The sequence below is a fragment of the Diadema antillarum genome, unplaced genomic scaffold (genome assembly GCF_040938485.1).
Source record: "Diadema antillarum isolate AM-2024a unplaced genomic scaffold, OU_Dant_1.0 seq00000550_RagTag, whole genome shotgun sequence".
NCBI classification, from domain to species: Eukaryota; Metazoa; Echinodermata; class Echinoidea; order Diadematoida; family Diadematidae; genus Diadema; species Diadema antillarum.
The window spans coordinates 2,860,928-2,875,873 of record NW_027271495.1 but is presented as its reverse complement, the minus strand read 5'-3'; the positions used below and the strand labels follow the sequence as shown (position 1 = coordinate 2,875,873).

The 14,946-nt window shown below is 38.4% G+C and overlaps 1 long non-coding RNA gene across 1 annotated transcript; it reads right to left on the bottom strand.

The window, feature by feature from the left end:
• Nucleotides 1-731: 731 nt before the first annotated feature.
• Nucleotides 732-10,766, bottom strand: LOC139734855 (uncharacterized). The gene is made up of 3 exons (XR_011711185.1): nucleotides 10,640-10,766; nucleotides 4,199-4,282; nucleotides 732-960 (listed from the first exon to the last, which is right to left on the bottom strand). It is a non-coding gene; the product is annotated as an uncharacterized lncRNA (long non-coding RNA).
• Between the last annotated feature and the right edge of the window lie 4,180 nt (nucleotides 10,767-14,946).

Sequence of the window (14,946 nt, the reverse complement as noted above, 5' to 3'; positions counted from 1 at the left end):
TAGAAGTAGGCCCCTCTTCTACTCGAGTGATGTTCACTGGAGGGGGAGCTGTCGAATTTTTGAAACACACTTTAAATTATCATATGATAAGTTTGACTGTTGTATGTTAATGCTAAACACATTGATTTATGTTCATGATGTTAATCTTCATTACGGCCTACATAGTGCACCAGTGGAAAAAAAAATGCATTCTGCATGGTAGGCCTACCACTCTGTTGGGAATTAAGTTTACCACGTTTGTCTGGAATCGTCTTGCGTTCATCGAATGTGCTTAAATGGATACTGAGAAGCACAACAAATAAGTACTACTCTGTTGTTGTTTTTTTTTTTTTTGTTCATCAGATTCAATCCACGTAAGACCCTACGTCGATAAACAATGGTTTAAAACTTAAACAGTTTCAGTACCTTATTGATTATAGTTTTCTGCTTTCATGCAAATTGATGGGAAGATACATCAGCCTTTTTCCGTTCCAAGTAAAATGTGATTTATTGCATCCTACAGACAAGCCCTTTTTTCTTGAAATTGTTGAATTTCTTTTTGACAATGTGATCTCTCAGAGATCTGTATTCGATTACTTCCAGTCTTGTTTAGCTTACTTTCACTGATGTCATTGGTAAAGTAGATAGTATATCTTTATGGATACTCCTTACTAGATGTTCCTGTGGTAAGAGAAATGATTCCTGCTGAGGCGAGGACAAAACCATTTGCGGATTCCGCCGTGACTCTGATGTTGTACGTCGCGTACGGTTCCAGTCCAGTAACATTCATAAGACTTCTCTGTGCCATGATTGTAACATCTCTGGACCATATAGAAGACGAAGGACAGGCCCGATATTCGATACGTGTAAGCGTGACTTTGTAGTGACCCACTGCACAGTTGGTACTTTGCCTATGCATTGTCCAATATAACAAGGCATGAGTCGCTTGGACTCCATATGTAGCAACTGTGTCGAAGCGGACTACGGAAAAAGAAAGAATGGTTTAACGGTAATACCGTAAATTGTCACATTGTTGAATATTGGAGGTTATTGTTCAATTATAGGCTCATTCAAATGTTAAAGGCATAATTTACCATTTGCAGATGAAACCAAAACCCAGCATTAGTGCTTTAAAGATGGCCCTTCCCTTTTGCATTCCTTCCCAAATAGCACAGAACATGATATATTCCACCAGAATGACAAGACTATCGTAAATCTATAACATTTCTGTGATATTTGAAGGTTGTTAGCCGTTAAGATTCAAATAATGCACCAAACGCTCACCGTAACGTATTCTGTGTACTGGGCACAGCTGCATACATTAATCATCCTGTGGTTGTAATATGATACTTATACTTCGAACAACAGATATGCATGTTAAAGCTGTCAGAAAAGAAGAATTCACAATTCACTTCTCTTACTTTGTTATCCATGGCAAATAACAACACACCACTTACATGAACTATATGTACAACTAAGTGCATCTCACAGGTCTGTAAAACTAGACTAGTATTTAGATTTGTAATTTTTGCGTAGTACGCAAAAATTATTCAAATCTTAACGGTCAATTTAACTAAACAAATAAAAACCCTCTTGAGTTCAAAATTTACAGGAGGTTTCCAAAAAGTGCTTTCTTCAATACCTAAGTGTTCTCACCAATTTTTCAAAAATTTGCATGCAAAAGGGATTGGCTGTCTTTAAAATTGTTCTAAAATATGAGTTAGGGATAGAAACAACCACTGTAAACATTTGAATCGGTAAAATCGATGTTAAGCATTGTTAGATATACAAAATGTAAACAATTGTTATAATGAAAATGTTTCCAGACTAAACCGTTTACAGTTACGGTTTACTGAGAAAAATACAGATATCTCCTTATACTCTAGGCTTTATCGCTAAAATTTTATATGATAGGATGTAGTGTGGTACAACAGACCTAAACATATGCATTGAATGTCATATTTTGAAATCTTTTTAAATCACTATTCTCAAAGGTAAACAGGACCTTTAAACGAGAAATGCTGCTATGGAAACTGGTATGCCTCCGCCATAACACGGTTCTTCTAATAGGTCTGGGTACGTCTTGACAATGTGATATGACAGTTTCACATGATTGGCAAAAAAAAAAAAAAAAATATATATATATATATATATATATATATATATATATATATAATAATGAAATGACATATTTCTCACAAATGTGTTGAGTATATTTTCCTTGAACTAGATAGAATGGTTGGTTATTTAAGAGAGCAGGTATTTGTGGATTTGAGCGTTTTCACTGACCTTTTACCCTGCCCTTTGACCCCCTTGGCCAACAATTCTTCAAATAATCACTAAGTGGTAGCATCCATTGTCATTACATTACTTATTAACTATTTTCAAAATGCGGGAAAATTTTTGCATTTGAACATTTTCCTGTAACTTCTGGTCCCCATTTCATAAATGGTGTTAGGATGACTACTCTTGCTGGAATGGCAACTTTCCATAGCAACAGCCAATCAGGAAGCTGGATTCTTGTCATCGTCATGACAATTGCCATTTCAGCAAGAGTTGCTATCATATCAAATTTTTATGAAATGGGGTCCTGATCCCATAGCCCAAACCTTTCCTTACAGGATCATTGTGCAGTAATATACATATAGGCCTACCTAATTTTATTAAATGAAATATATTGAGTAATCCCCAAGGTATTGGAAAAGAGTGCAATGAAAAATACCAGAATTTCTTCGATTTGCCCTGACTTTCACTCGTGACATTTGACCCCATTGCCCCAAAATTCCCATCACTCTCAGTCAGTACATACATATAAAGCCCTTTTTACACTTGTGTTTCTTAACCCCGGACTTTCTCTGACCCAGGACTATCGTTAGTTCCGTACCAATTTTTTCAGCTTTTTACACTGGTCAATTAGTCCCGTACTATCTCTTGCCCGGGGCTAAGGAGAAAACTGACCTTTTTACACTCGTATTTCTTAGCCCCGGACTTTCCAAACCACATGAATATTCATGATTACGCTGTGCACTGTACACGTACACGCACGCACCAGCAGTACTTGATTACCTCGTTTCTGATTGGTCAGTGGGGGTTGGACTTCGTCTCCGTCGCTTAGCCCCGGTTATTTTTCCGTTCTGTTTGCACTCACTTGCTTGGCACCGCAATTGCGGTGCTAACCCTGCTATTTTGCAGGGCCAGATATACCGGACTATCGGTGGGGCTAGCCCACTTTGGCAAAAACGAGTGTAAACAGAAAGTGGGCTAAGGATAGTCCCGTACCAACGGTGGGGCTAAGGGGGGGGGGGGCCTTAGCCCCACCGTTGGTACGGGACTATCCTTAGCCCACTAAGCAAAAATTTACAAGTGTAAAAAGCCCTATAGTTATTAATATGCACTAAGTTTCATTAAGATACTTTGAACCATTTCTAAGAAATGGTGAAAAAGTTAAAAATTTGGCATTTCACTTGACCTTTACCTCTTGATCTTTGACCCCATGTGGCCTCTCCCTAAAGAATACTTATTTGGCAATACATGCATACATTAAGAAAATACCTCCAGGCATTGCGGAGATATGGAGGAAATAGGGAAGTTTTCGGAATTTGACCTTCACCTTTGACACATTGAGCATGTGAAATTATAATTTGATAGGCACAACTTCGTCCACTCATACATAGGCCTACATACATGCCAAGTTTTATTTGGATACGTCAAACGGTTCTTAAGTTTTGCTGTCCACAAAATTAATTAAGGATGGATGGAAGGAAGGGGGGGGGGACGGACAGACGGATGACAACCTGAAAACATAATGCCTTTAGTGATACTTCGTAGCGGGGATATAAAATAAGAATTCTCTGCAATCCATGACACTGAATTATTCTTGAGAAAAACTAGAGTTGTGACAAAAGAAGTTGAAAGCGGTACAAGCCCCACACTAAGAAACACATGTTATCATCTTATGATATGACATGCATTATCGTATCTCGAACCTTTGTTCATATCACATCTGTTTGTACAAGATATTTAAGTGACATACTGGTTTTGTCGTAATTGAGCAGGTTTCCTCAGAATAATGGTTTGAATGGTTGCCTGGCAATCTCTTGGAGAGTAATCGACCCTATTCCATAGGGACGACGCACACTAGAAAAGAAGATCCTGGCAAATGTTAACAATATGCAACAGACCCCAAGTCCCAAAGTGGAGAAGGCGCTGCTTTTCTTACCATTATCTTCTTCAGTACACGCTTGACGACGTCTTCTCAGTTGTTGGTGTCCTCCGCAGTCCTCATAGCCGTTAAGGGCGCAACCTGTCCCAAGCCAGTTGGTGAAATAAACATTGTCGATAGTAGTTAGTTATATCAAGGAAGTTCGAGAGATTAGAGTGATTTAAACTGTCCAATTACCTTTGAACAGATGTTTGAAGCCTGCACTTTGCAGTATATGTACTAAACTAGATCTGCTTCACAGATAGAAAGACAATAATTGACCAGCTTCGCTCGAAGGAAGATAGTCAAAGATGTCTCATGACGGTAATCATTTTCCGTCATAATGATTATCTGCTATAAGGATTAGAGATACATAATGGTAAAGGTACGAGGATGAGCGAATGGAAATCAGTGACGGAGGGGGGGGGGGACACCGAACGCGTTCCTCTTATTGTTGGGTTCGTGCCCCTTTCATTTTTTGTTCTGTCTTCTTTTAAGAAACCATCATTGTCAGTCGATCTATTGCACTCAGCCTTATTTCTTTTCTAGTGGCACGAGAACAAATAAACAAAACAAAACACACAGTCAAGACTTCTTCTTTTTTTACTCGTCAGTTAAATAAACCCGGAAGTGGCACCAGAAATGTAAACTGCTTGGCGCCCCCACCCCTTTACGGAATTCCTGAATCCGCCCTGGAAATTGGGCAAAGAAAAAAAAGATGGAATAGAAGTCAAAGTTACTCGACTGGGCATGTCATTCCCGATTTGACTCAACTGAAAATGTTGAAGTCAGGGAATTTGGCCTCCTGAAACAGCTGAAGCAACTCAGCAAAACCAAAATACAAATGGACAGGACGGATTACCAACCAGAATGTTTCATGACAAAGCTGAAAAGCTATCGTCTATCATCACGCACCTTATCAAGCAGTCATGTGAAATTGAATATCTGCCCCAGGAATGGAAGAAAAATTAATAGGATTGCCAGTATTTACAAATCTGGCGATAAAAGTAATCCAGACAACTATCGGCCAATGTCACTAACATGCTTGTGCAGCAAGATAATGGAACATCTCATTCTAAGTCATGTCTCTAGACATCTTGCCATTAATGACATCCCCCATGAAGAACCAACAGGGCTTTAGACAACACCTGTCTCGTTAATCCAACTAAATGAACCTATTCATGACTGAGCCTCAACAATGAATCAGCAATATTAGACTGATTCCTTATTCCTTGACTTTAGCATTTGCTAAGGCTGTCCATCGTAAGCTCATCTACTAATTGGACTTCTATGGTATACGTGGCAGCACTCTGTTCTAGATCCAGAGTTTTCCGTCAGGAGAAGGTCCCAGACTACTGCCACCAATGGTTCTTCTTCCTCAGCTGCTGACGTCCTCTCTGGAGTGCTCAAGGGTTGCTCCTCCGGCAGACCCATTTCCAGATGTACATCAGTGGCATCTTTGCTGACGATTGTGTTGTTTACCGATGCATCAAATCGAGATGATTAGGATTTCCTCCCAAAAGACCCGTTTACTCTAGCAATGGACAGAGACTTTGTGGACATGGCCCTCAACATCAAGGAATGTGCACACCTGACATCACCTCACACGTAAAGCAATGGCATGCTCCTCTGGGATGCTCCCACACCATACATGGACGAGAGGTACCGAAGACAAAAATCTGCCTTGAAGTATACCTGTGGGTCACGGCCGCCAACGATTTGAGCTGGGATGCACACATTCAGAAACCAGGTAAAGGCCTCGAGACCTTTGGCATTATCCGGAGAACATGAGGCAAATGCGACAAGAAGGCGATGGTAGCAGCATACAACAACTTGTGAGTCCTCAGCTTGAATATTGAATTTGCACCTGGAATTCACATACCTAGAAGTATAGCCTAATCCTAGAAAACATTCACTGCCAAACAGCCGAGTTTGTGTTCCATGACTACTCATAGGAATCTAGTGTAAGTTCTATCCTCTCTTCTCTTGGTTTGAATACTCTAAGACATCATCGCCTCCTCCATTAGTGTGAAGTGTTCTATATGGTTCACTACGGTCTTGACAACATAGCTATGGCAGAGGAGACAAACACAGTGCAGAACAACACAAGGAACTGTCATGCGCCCAACCGTTATTCCAGAGTCATGTGCCATCTTTACGGTTTTTACCCCTGAGCCAGAAGAATTTGGAACACTCTTCCAACCAATGTAGCAACACGGCCGGCGCCATGTTTTTAAAAGGTTGTGTGTGTGTGTGTTGGGGGGGGGGGGGGGGGCAGTTCATATTTCTGGTGCCACTTCCGGGCTTCCTTTCCTCAACTAACACGCAAAACCCCATGTATTCCAATGTATTATGCAAAATAGTTTGTGTGTGTGTGTGTGTGTGTGTGTATGTGTGCGCGCCCCTTCACCCCCCCCCCCCCCCCCCCGTTCTGCAGGCCTTGGTTAATACCGGGTACTTTGATGCTGTTTAGAAGTGCAGCCCTATCTGTCATTATAGACAGATGTCACCACCCCCTTATAGCCCTCCAGATGCTGTAATGAGAGGCACACCTACACCTGCACCTGCACCTCTACATATTATAGATTCACAGGAGCTCACATCGCAACAGGCACCTGCTACAACACTCCGCACAGCACATCCCTCTGCAGGACAATTATGTCTTCGCTTTTGGGAAAATATTCATTGAGTGTTCAGGATTATCGATCCAGCCACTAATCTGACAATTTCATTTATAAAGAACAATATCATAATTTGTAAGATAATTTGCCGGAATCTAGCAGAAAAGTGAGAATCGGCTTTCCTAACAGGGTACTTTTGCACATTTATTTTTTCCTGACGGAGTAGACTCTTCTTTTTATAATCATGTTTCAGTTCATTTAATAAATGGAGAAGTAAGATATACCAGCATTGTCCTAAAAAAATTTCAGAATTACCCTTCAGATTGGTCAGAAAGACTTCGACTTCAAACATCGAATATCAAAGGCACAATTCAAATGCACCAGTGGAATTTGTGTGTCTACATTTAGAGAACTGATAGCTGTTGAAACAAGTTTGGCCAGTTGGAAACGCTTTCTTCGAGTGCTAGTGCAACGACACTCGATGACAGTCCGATGTTTCGAAATAGCGCCTTTTTTTTCAGAATCTCGAAATTGGAATTACCTTACCCGATGACGAAATAACGCGCTATTTGATAGTGTGAATTCAAATTAGCGCGCTAATTTGAAAGTTACGCTCCCAAAATTTCTCTACCAAAACTCGGAAAATTTGTTTGTTTGTTCATTTTCCATCTGAGAAGATGGCTGGATAACCCATATTCAGCTACGTTAAGCTGGTCTTCCGTGGGGTCCAGTTGGATGTGAGGTGGGACCACTTCACCGGGTTAAACACGCTGCTCTTTGCGATGAATGAATGAAGCGGGATCTTTTACGTGCATGAGTTGTTGCTCTCTCATACACGGGACCTCCATTTTATGTCCTATCCGAGGGACAGAGTGTTTTGCCTCTTGCTAGAGGGGACGGTATGCTTACACATAACATTGCTCAGTCCAGACTCGGGTTCGAACCCGGGCAGCGTGATCGTGAGGCAGACGCGCTACCGACTGAGCCAACTCACCATTCCTAAAATTTCTCGACGGAAGGGACCATATACGACAGTTGGAGCCCCATAGGCCTACTTTACTACAAGCTTATCCTCGAAATTCGCTTATTCTTGAAGATAAGGACGTAACTATAGTGAATTCGCCTCAAGAAATTACCGCCATGCATCCCATCATGCCTAGCGTGTGACCCGATTGATAGAGGCAAGCTGCATGCAATTCGCCGGTAATAGTTGTTCATTTATTTCATTATCTTTTTTTATTATTTTTTTTTTTTTTGAAGACGCGCGCTCTACGGACGCTGTTTGCGCATGGTCAATTTGCCGGAAAGAAGAAATGCTCGATTCAAGGTATTGTATGAGGGAATTTATACATAGGAGCATCTCCTACTTATGTGTTATGAGCATAATCTGTGTTATCTTTTTTAAAAGTCAAATTACATGAGTGGTATTAACACGTATTTAGGAATTGTTCAAAAGCTCAAGCCTTATGGCAGGTGGCTGCTGACAGTTTTGATTCGGGGAAATTAGAAATGCAGATTGGAAAATCAATCCATGCCTGTGTATCAGAATGTGTCGTGTTTTCGAGGTTAAAATTTTTTGTTGGTTTGTTTGATTCTTCTTTTTTTTTTTTTTTTGGTTCTTTTACAAGGAAACCATGGTTGCATATACATATAACAGAATAAAACTACGTCACTATTACATAAACCATTCTTTAGCTAAATGTGAAATTCCTTGCACAGTGACATTCATTCAACTTTGACTTTTCCGTGCACCGACAGACATTAACTCATTAACTGAATAATTATCTTGACGCGTGTAGGTCAATATTCCGTCTATTTTGTGTGCAGTGTGTAAAGAAGATTTTGTTTTGCTTTGTTTGTTTGTTTTTGCTTTAGGAGTTGCATATGAATTTTGATTAAAGGACAAGTCCACCTTTATAGACATGTGGATTAAATGAATGCAGCGTTATTGGTAGAACCTACAAGACAGTGAGAGTTTGAGGAAAATCGGATAATCCGTTTAAGTTTCTGCTCAGTCACTGCTGGATGAGAAAACTACATACCTTGTGATGTCACAAGTGTACAACGATATAAAGAAAATATAAAGAAAAAAACATGTTTTCACTTATCTTGCATAATATAAGAACACTTGACTTGCCTCTTTTAGAATGTAGGGGTAATGATATTACCCTGAACATACACCAGTGACAAGTAGAGGAAATGTGTACTTTTTACTATAATTAAAAAAATTTGGGAAATTCTGTTTACATTTTCCTTATATTGTTGCTACCATGTGACATCATATCACACACTGTAGTAGTCTTCTCATCCAGCAGTGACTGCGCAGAACTTTAAAAATCCATAACTTTGGAACGGATTGTCCAATTTTCCTCAAACTTTTACTGATGCATTCTACAAATAATGCTGCTTTCAGTCAATCCTCATGTACAGTATATGAAGGTGGACATGTCCCCTTTAATGACATACATTCGTAACTGTAACTTAACCCACTTAGCAGTTGCGCTATTAAGTTTCCCTTTTGTTGCATGTACATTTGATATGTTTCTATATTCGAACATCTCATATTTCTTTTATTCATACGTGATTCGTAATTCCAAGTGAGTGAATAAATCAACTCACTTATCATGTCCATTATGACATAATGTCTAGAAGATATGTCGCGTTTGACTCGCAGGTCATATCTACAGAAACTTCGAAAGTAACACGGCCTTGCGTCATGAAAATGTACAGAATGCTAGTCTGAAGCCGAGTCTCTTAGCCTGTGTTTTGGCCAGAGTGAAACAACAAAGGAGAATTTTACGTTATTTGTTTTGTGGTCATTTGAAGTTCAATCGGGAAATATTATTTGTGACAATTTTTGAACAAAAATGATATTTAATATGCACCAAAATTATCGACAGGAATATTTTAGATAGCATCTTATCCATTTCCGCCCCAAATCTGAGTCAAAATAGCACGAACTTCACATATATAATCAATGTTGCATAAAAAGTGGATTGTTAAAGGACAAGTTCACCTTCATAAACATAAGGATTGAGAGAATGTAGCAATGTTAGTAGAACATATCATTGAAAGTTTGAGGAAAAACAGACAATCCGTTCGAAATTATGAATTTTTGAAATTTTTGTGCAGTCACCGCTGCGTATGATGTCACATGAGTACAACAATATAAGGAAAACATAAAGAGAATTTCACAAAATTTCATCGTTTGAAAAAAGTGCACATTCCCATGACTCGTTACTAACATAATAAATGTTATGGGTAATATTATTCCCCCTGCCTTTAGAAAGAGGCAAGTCAAGTGCTCTTTTATCATGCGAAAAAGTGAAAATATGTTGATTTTTTTTTAATATTTCCTTTATACTGTTGTACACATATGACATCACAAGCTGTAGTAGTCTCCTCATCCAGCAGTTCCTACGCAAAAATTTTTAAAATTCATAACTTTTGCATTGACTGTCTAATTTTCCTCAAACTTTCACTGATGTGTTCTACTATTGCTGCATTCTCTCAATCCTTATGTTTATGAAGGTGAACTTGTCCTTTAACTGTAATATTGTTCTTCATTTTTGACATTATTATCCTTACAATACGAAAATGTGCAGTGTGTAAGATTAGAAGCAACGTGCTGTGAGCGCATACTCAAGCAACTTGTTGCAGCTCTTACCATAATCGAGATATAATATGATCACTTCTTACTAATTTTTCTTTAAGTAATTTTCTTATTTACAAACAGAGAGAATTCCCTTATTTTTCAATACAGAGAGTGGTATACACTGGTGTCTCTCTGCAGAGTTGTCAAACGCAGACATGTCATAGAGATGTTGAGAGGACTTACGTGCTAGCGTACAGGTGAAGAGTGTGGCAAGTAAGGTGAGAATCCACACACCACGCCAGTCTCGTATTAGGTCCATCCCTGTCATCATGTGGATGGACACAAAAAGAGAATACTGAGATTTTTGAAAGGATAAATCCAACAAATTGTTTCACTTCACCAAGCTGATAGACGGTCTGCTCCGTAGTGAAACTTTGGCAGACTGCGACTGTCTCTGTCCTTCGTGAGTCGCGTGTGGGCAATTTGAATTCACCGTCTGTCAAAGGCGGATTCTTGGCAAATGTATGTCTACTTCCTTGTGTCAAATGTGGTAATAATATGTCAATTCCATTGGCGGACTGGCGTGAGGAAAGGATTCTCTTCTTTTGGTTTTCAGAAACGATTTGGTATATCCGGCGTTGGCATTGTCTCCATTGTAGACTTGCTATTAAAGGAAGCGTTTAACTTTTAGCGTACAAGTTGGAAAATAAGCAAGTCGTATGTTTCAAAAGTAGGATGCAATAATTGTTTTAAATTTGCAATCAGTAGCTAAGAATCAAATATTTCCTGTTGAATATAAAAAAAGTGAAGAAACGTATATTTAACACTGATGGAAAATTCTTCTTCAAACAGTAAAACGGACACTGATGCTCTCAAGATCCATTGATACTGATTTACCGAGCCCTTTCAAAGACGCCAATCACACCTGTAGACGACGACGAATTTGTTTCTAGCCAGTATATTTTCAATTAATTCCATGTTAATCGCTTCTTAACACTCTCCAGCCGGATAGATGTAATAAGCCTTTGATCACCGTGTGTATGTTTATATGTAATCATAATATCCACAAGACATCCCCTTTTGCAAGTGTGCAAATCATGCAATCATTTACACAGGCAATCACACCCACACACACACGCACACACATTAACAAGCAAACAGACAAACACATGTACGCATTTTTACGTTAAAATCCTCAAATTTGATGGTAGTGCATATGTTGATATATGCTGGATATCTTATGATTTAAATCACATTTTTGTTTAACGTTTTTGATGTTTGTAAGTTTAAGACTTGAAATGAAAAGGATTTCCTAATGGACTAAAAATTGAAATTGTCATTGAAATGTAAATGTAAAATACATGTAAATACATTCGATAGGTTGTGGTTACTAGCGTTGCTCTCCGTTGCTACCGGTTTCTATACTCCAGAACTTGGCTCGCAAGACTTCCTTCCTGGTCAAAGAGTCATGTTTATATTAATTCATATGTCTGGAACCTAATACAGGATGGAGATACCTGTCTGTCTGTTCTGTTTTGTTTTGACTACCTCAACCAAACTTCCGACAATCCATATGTGCCAAATATGACACATTGGAAATGGGTGAATAAGTCAATTCCGCTGTGATACTCTTGTTATTATTAAAACTCTGTGACTGGTTTGAATTCGATTTCAGAGTGCACTGCTTAGGAATTAGGAAACTACAACATATATTGCATATGCACTGCGCTTAATAACTTGCATCAGATTCAGCTGCAGTGTTTTGTAAGTAAAAATAAAATCTTTTGCCAAAATAAGTAGGTGTAAATATCACCCCAAAAAATAAATGAAGACCTCAACTTTAGGCCCTATCTTGAAGGTAATTCTCATTCCATGCCTTTTGACGGAGGTAAATCAAATGCGCTTTCATTTTCCTAGAAATATGAAATGTGAAACTATCTTCACATTTCCTTTAATCTTTATACTTTTTAAGAACTTGGAGCGTGAGGTTTCTTAATTACCTTTATCAAGCTATTAGTCTCCATACCTTAACCAAACCTCATCCGCCTTTCCATGACAGTCATGTAGTTATATATTTACCTAATCAACGGACATTTTTCATATGGAGCTAATGATCTGTTATATACCTTACAATAGCGTAAATTGTCTAACCATTCAAGCTTGAAGAAACGTGTATTAATTCAGCTATTAGTCCCCATTCTTTCTACACTAAACATATATCTCTCCACGACAGTGTGTATGTTTACCTAATATAATAGAACTGAAATCAACAGGCCTTTTTTATACAACTTGTTATTTGTAAGATACCTTATGCATAAAATGTTCAAAGAAAAATGTTCAAACTTTGATGAGATGTTGTAAAAACTATAGTCTTATAAACATCTTTTTATTTACATTTTCTAAATTGGCTCTTATTTCATTCGTTTATGTATTCAACAAGTAGAATGCGAAGCTAATCATTAAAAATACAATGTGTTTTAACCTCTTAACTGTTTGTAACCATTGATTTTCCTCCAGTAAAGCCCATAAAATCGACTAAAGACAAGTCATATGGCAAAATATTTACTGTTTTACCCTGTCAAACACTTGTCAAATCAGATGGCCGCGTGTTTACAATTTCGGAGCAGTCCGTCTTCTTTCACGTCCACACCAGATTCAAATTTGGGCTGTAAAATAGAGTTGACAGAAAGTTATCCATAGATGTGACTAGAGAGAGAGAGAGAGAGAGAGGACCGTTTACACCGAGTACGGTAATGGCAACGGGGCGGGTTTTTTATATGTTGAGCCAAAAAGAACCATGTCTGGTTCTGTTACAATATCACTTCCCCGCTAATAATTTTGTTACAGAATTAATTTTCTATAACTGTTGATTTTGTTGCTCTTGATTTTGACATTTGAAATGAGAATAACATTTTGGGTGATTTTGTATCAAATTACTGAATCTTTTTGAACAGAACCAGACATGGTTCCTTTTGGTGCACCATAGCAAAAACCCAGACCGTTGCCATACCGTGCGCCGTATGAACGCGCCCTAATCAACTTCTGTTTTCGGATGATGAGACGAAGTAATAATCTTTCGACGAAGTGAAATCTATGTTCCTCTGTGCTAACACCTAGAAAGATAAGCTATTTGATTATACTGTATATATGATAACATATTACAATATATATATATATATATATATACCCTCCCTTTTTGTTTGATCTGATGATGTCTATTGATCATTAATCGCCGTAGAACAAAAGTAGGACTTTCCTTGAAAACTGCTCTCTTCAAAATGAATGAGATCGTCCTGTTTTTACAAACGGGGTTCAGAATATCTTCACGAAGAAATTAAACATTCACAGATCAAAGTTTAAGGAATCATTCACGCCATATATGAAGTGGTCTGGAAAGCCTACTCTGAATTTGATGTCGGTTCATTGTCTTGTAATTTGCGGTAGTTGCGCATTACTTTCGGTAATGATCAGATACAAAGGAAGGATGTCTCTGGCGAGACTAGGATCGATAGTAAAACATAACTTATCCTTATATAATGGACCAGAAACAAAGACTGGTAGGTCCTTGGAATTGAGGAACTTAATCTTTCGCAACATTATACTGCCACGATGCAGCCATTTTGGGTACTTTATACGATAGGTTACAATCATGACAATAGCATTTGTTGTTGTTTCTGTTGTTGCTGCTGCAACTGCTGCTGCTGCTGCTGCTGCTGTTGTTGTTGTTGTTGTTGTTGTTGTCATGACACAGTATGCGCTGTCACAAGGGTGACTCACGGGATGGATGGAGACAGACAATTAACGTAACACTAGTTGTAAGGGGAACTGTCAGGGAAACCCCCTATCGCTCTATACAGATGTCTGCGGAAACAGATGTGATGAGACGACGGAAAATAAGGTCAAGTCTGTGTAAATCTTCCTCATTCCGGTACTGGTCTATACATTTAGGCCTGTAGGAAACTCTTGGCACATAAGCATTCAAAATCGACATATTCAAAATGAAAACGCTTTATTGGCTGAGGAGGGGCAGTACCTTAGATAGAAAAAAAAGGAGCCATTATGGTTTGTTCACGAGCAAACACACGCATACAGACACTTATCATTTGCATGCATATGTATGTCATGTTGTCATCACATGAAATATAAGACGTAGGCTGCTTAATTGTCGCAAACTTGCTTTACAATTTCATACAAAAAGCTTTTCAACATCTTTTGATTCGTCAGAGAAAAAAAAATGAACATGAAAAAGAACTTGATAAAGGGCTCATGTCAGTGCAAGTACCATAAAGAATTTTTTTTTTTAACGTTCTCAAATTCCACGAACGACCATTGAACGACCTTACTAACCGTTCCAGTTTCGAGATGATACCTATACTTAATTGTTTATGCATGATCATATTAATATTATTATTATCATTTAGTGGAAATTGAAGGGCAAACTTTTATTTCCAAAATGTCAACAGGGACTGACGAAACTTTCAATTCAATTCAATTTATTGATTTCATAAAAGCAATACAGCCAATATTTGTACAATAATCAAAATGTCGAG